Here is a 5102-nt window from a genome sequence, read left to right on the forward strand (position 1 = left end):
ATCATCCTGGTGCTCTCCATGACGAGGAGGGAGTAGTTCTCCCTCGGGGCTGAGGGTATGTACCAGCAGCTATGTGTTTGATCTCTCTCTCTCGTGTTCTTAAGGTGATACAATCTTGATGTATCGCGAGCTTTGCTATTATATTTGGATCCTATGATGTTTCTTCCCCCCTCTACTCTCTTGTAATGAATTGAGTTTCCCCTTTGAAGTTATCTTATCGGATTGAGTCTTTAAAGATTTGAGAACACTTGATGTATGTCTTGCCGTGGATATTTGTGGTGACAATGGGATATCACGTGATTCACTTGATGTATGTTTTGGTGATCAACTTGCGGGTTCCTTCCATGAACCTATGCATAGGGGTTGGCACACGTTTTTGTCATGATTCTCCGGTAGAACTTTGGGGCACTCTTTGAGGTCTTTTGTGTTGGTTGAATAGATGAATCTGAGATTGTGTGATGCATATCGTATAATCATGCCCACGGATACTTGAGGTGACATTGGAGTATCTAGGTGACATTAGGGTTTTGGTTGATTTGTATCTTAAGGTGTTATTCTAGTACGAACTCTAGGGTTGTTTGTGACACTTATAGGAATAGCCCATCGGATTGATTGGAAAGAATAACTTTGAGGTGGTTTTGTACCCTACCATAATCTCTTCGTTCGTTCTCCGCTATTAGTGACTTTGGAGTGACTCTTTGTTGCATGTTGAGGGATAGTTTTATGATCCAATTATGTTAGTATTGTTGAGAGGACTTACACTAGCGAAAGTATGAACCCTAGGCCTTATTTCCTAGCATTGCAATACCGTTTACGCTCACTTTTACCATTAGTTACCTTGCTGTTTTTATAATTTCAGATTACAAAAACCTTTATATACTATCCATATTGCACTTGTATCACCATCTCTTCGCCGAACTAGTGCACCTATACAATTTACCATTGTATTGGGTGTGTTGGGGACACAAGAGACTCTTTGTTATTTGGTTGCAGGGTTGCTTGAGAGAGACCATCTTCATCCTACGCCTCCTATGAATTGATAAACCTTAGGTCATCCACTTGAGGGAAATTTGCTACTGTCCTACAAACCTCTGCACTTAGAGGCCCAACAACGTCTACAAGAAGAAGGTTGTGTGGTAGACATCAAGCTCTTTTCTGGCGCCGTTGCCGGGGAGGTGAGTGCTTGAAGGTATATCTTTAGATCTTGCAATCGAGTCTTTTAGTTTCTTGTTTTATCACTAGTTTAGTTTATAAAAGAAAACTATAAAAATGGAAATTTCCCATCGGTCCGGGCTGTTAACGGGTTATCGGATCCAAAACCAGACATGATAGCTTAACGGCGACCAGTTATGGTGGATGCCATGTGTCGATCACCCTTGACGAAAGCACTTCTTTGACGCGTGATTTATCATCATGGAAGTGGACACTTCCGTGATGATAATTTTGGTAATGTCATGGAACACTTCTATGATAGCACATGTATGACTATCTTGATTCTGTCATATGATTGTCATGGATGTACATGCATGACAGAAAACATGACCTACTATCACAAACACGTATCATCACGGAAGTGTCTTTTTTTTGTAGTGCAGGGGGCACCGCACATGGCTAAAGATCAACTTGTGTGTCTATGGGGTGCCCCCCTCCCCCGTATATAAAGGAGTGGAGGAGGAGGAGGGCCGGACACAAGGGGCGCGCCCACGGGGGGGGGGGGGGAATCCTACTCCTAGTAGGAGTAGGTTCCCCCTTTCCTAGTCCTAGTAGGAGAAGAAGGAAGGAGAGGAAGAAGAGAAGGAAAGGGGGGCCGGCCCTCCTAGCCCTAGTCCAATTCGGTTCGGGCTAAGGGGGCGCGCGCCACACCTTGGCCTGCCTCCTCTCTTCCACCTTTAGGCCCATGAGGCCCAATAACTTCCCGGGGGGTTCCGGCAACCCCCAGTACTCCGAAACGACCCAAACTATTCCGGTGTCCGAATGTAGCCTTCCAATATATGAGTCTTTATGTCTCGACCATTTCAAGACTCCTCGTCATGTCCGTAACCTCATCCGGGACTCCGAACAACTTTCGGTACATCAAATCACATAACTCATAATACATATTGTCATCGAACATTAAGCGTGCGGACCCTACGGGTTCGAGAACTATGTAGACATGACCGAGACACATCTCCGATCAATAACCAATAGCAGAACCTGGATGCTCATATTGGTTCCTACATATTCTACGAAGATCTTTATCGGTCAACCCGCACAACAACATGCGTTGTTCCCTTTGTCATCGGTATGTTACTTGCCCGAGATTCGATCATCGGTATCATCATACCTAGTTCAATCTCGTCACCGTCAAGTCTCTTTACTCGTTCCGTAATGCATCATCCCGCAACTAACTCATTAGTCACATTGCTTGCAAGGCTTATAGTGATGTGCATTACCGAGAGGACCCAGAGATACCTCTCCGGCAATCGGAGTGGCAAATCCTAATCTCGATCTATGAAAACTCAACAAACACCATCGGAGACACCTGTAGAGCATCTTTATAATTACCCAGTTACGTTGTGACATTTGATAGCACACTGAGTGTTCCTCCGGTATTCGGGAGTTGCATAATCTCATAGTCATAGGAACATGTATAAGTCATGAAGAAAGCAATAACAATAAATTAAACGATCATAGTGCTAAGCTAACGGATGGGTCTAGTCCATCACATCATTCTCTAATGATGCGATCCCGTTCATCAAATGACAACACATGTCCATGGCTAGGAAACTTAACCATCTTTGATTAACGAGCTAGTTAAGTAGAGGCAAACTAGGGACACTCTATTTGTCTATGTATTCACACATGTACTAAGTTTCCGGTTAATACAATTCTAGCATTAATAATAAACACTTACCATGATATAAGGAAACATAAATAACAACTTTATTATTGCATCTAGGGCATATTTCCTTCTTGGACATCGGTCAAAATTATCCTTAGGAGGACTAAGGAAATATTTCTCGGTTATGGAGGTGATAAAGAGTTCATCGTAAAGGGTTACGTCGATGCAAGCTTTGACACCAATCTGGATGACTCTGAGTCTCAATCTGGATATGTATTGAACGTGGGAGCAATTAGTTAGAGTAGCTCCATGCAAAGCATTGTAGACATAGAAATTTGCAAAATACATACGGATCTGAATGTGGCAGACCCGTTGACTAAACCTCTCTCACAAGCAAAACATGATCACACCTTAGTACTCTTTGGGTGTTAGTCACATGCTGATGTGAACTATGGGTGTTAATCGCATGGCAGTGTGAACTAGATTATTGACTCTAGTGCAAGTGGGAGACTGATGGAAATATGTCCTAGAGGAAATTATAAAATGGTTATTATTATATTTCCTTATTCATGATAAAGTTTATTATTCATGTTAGAATTGTATCGATTGGAAACTGAAATACATGTGTGGATACATAAAGGAATATCGTGTCCCTAGTAAGCCTCTACTAGACTAGCTCGTTGATCAAAGATGGTTAAGGTTTCCTAACCATAGACATGTGTTGTCACTTGATAACGGGATCACATCATTAGGAGAATGATGTGATGGACAAGATCCATTCATTAGCTTAGCATATTGGTCGTTCAGTTTATTGCTATTGCTTTCTTAATGTCAAATACATATTCCTTTGACTATGAGATTATGCAACTCCCGGATACCGGAGGAATACCTTGTGTGCTATCAAACGTCACAACATAACTGGGTGATCATAAAGATGTTCTACAGGTATCGCCGAAGGTATTTGTTGAGTTGGCATAGATCGAGATTAGGATTTGTCACACCGAGTATCGGAGAGGTATCTCTGGGCCCTCTCGGTAATACACATCTTAAGAAGCCTTGCAAGAAAAGTGACTAAGGAGTTAGTTGCAAGATGATGTATTACAGAACGAGTAAAGAGACTTGCCGGTGATGAGATTGAACTAGGTATGAAGATACCGACGATCGAATCACGGGCAAGTAACATACAAATGTACAAAGGGAATTACGTATGTTCTCATAAGGTTCGACCGATAAAGATCTTCATAGAATGTAGGAGACAACATGGGCATCCAGGTTCCGCTATTGGTTATTGATCAGAGAGATGTCCTGGTCATGTCTACATAGTTCTCGAACCCGTAGGGTCCGCACGCTTAATGTTCGTTGACGATATAGTGTTATATGAGTTATATGATTTGGTGACTGAATGTTGTTCGGAGTTTCGGATGAGATCACAGACATGACGAGGAGCTCTGGAATGACTCGGAGGTAAAGATTGATATATAGGACGATAATATTTGGACACCGGAAGAGTTTCGAGATGTATCAAGTAGAAATCGGGTCATCGGAAGGGGTTCCGGACACCCCGGGAGGTTAATGGGCCATATGGGACAAAGGGGGGAACACACTAAACCACAAGGGGCTGGCGCGCCCCTCCTAGGCCGCAACCCTTGGGAGAGAAGGAAAAGGGGGGAGTCCGCCTCCCCCTTCCTTTCCTCTCCCCCTTTCCTTTCCCCTCCGGCAAATATGGTAAGGGGGCGCCACTAGGGAATGACCCCAAGTCGGATTCGGCCTACTTGGGGCTCCTCCTTGGCTGCTCCTCCCTCCCCCACCTATATATATGTGGGAAGGGGGCGCCACACAGAACCACGACAATTGCTTAGCCGTGTGTGGCGCCCCCTTCCACAGTTTAGTTCCTCGGTCTTATTTTCGTAGTGCTTAGGCGAAGCCCTGCGGAGATAGCTTCACCATCACCGTCACCACGCCATCGTGTTGCCGGAACTCGTCCACTCCTTCGCCGTCTTGCTGGATCGAGAAGGTGAGGGCGTCACCGAGCTAAACATGTGCTGAACGCGGAGGTGTCGTATGTTCGGTACTCGTTCGGTTGGACCACGAAGAAGTTCGACTTCATCAACCGCGTTACTGAACGCTTCCGCTTACGGTCTACGAGGGTACGTAGACACACTTCGCCCTCGTTAATATGCATCTCTATGGATAGATCTTGCGTGTGCGTAGATTTTTTTTTTGTTTTCCATGCAACATTTCCTAACAGAAAATAGGGGTGGGATTTGCCCGTGTTTTTTTT

The sequence above is a fragment of the Triticum urartu genome, chromosome 6A (assembly GCF_056163025.1).
Source record: "Triticum urartu cultivar PI428250 chromosome 6A, HENAU_Tu73, whole genome shotgun sequence".
In the NCBI taxonomy this organism is placed as follows: Eukaryota; Viridiplantae; Streptophyta; class Magnoliopsida; order Poales; family Poaceae; genus Triticum; species Triticum urartu.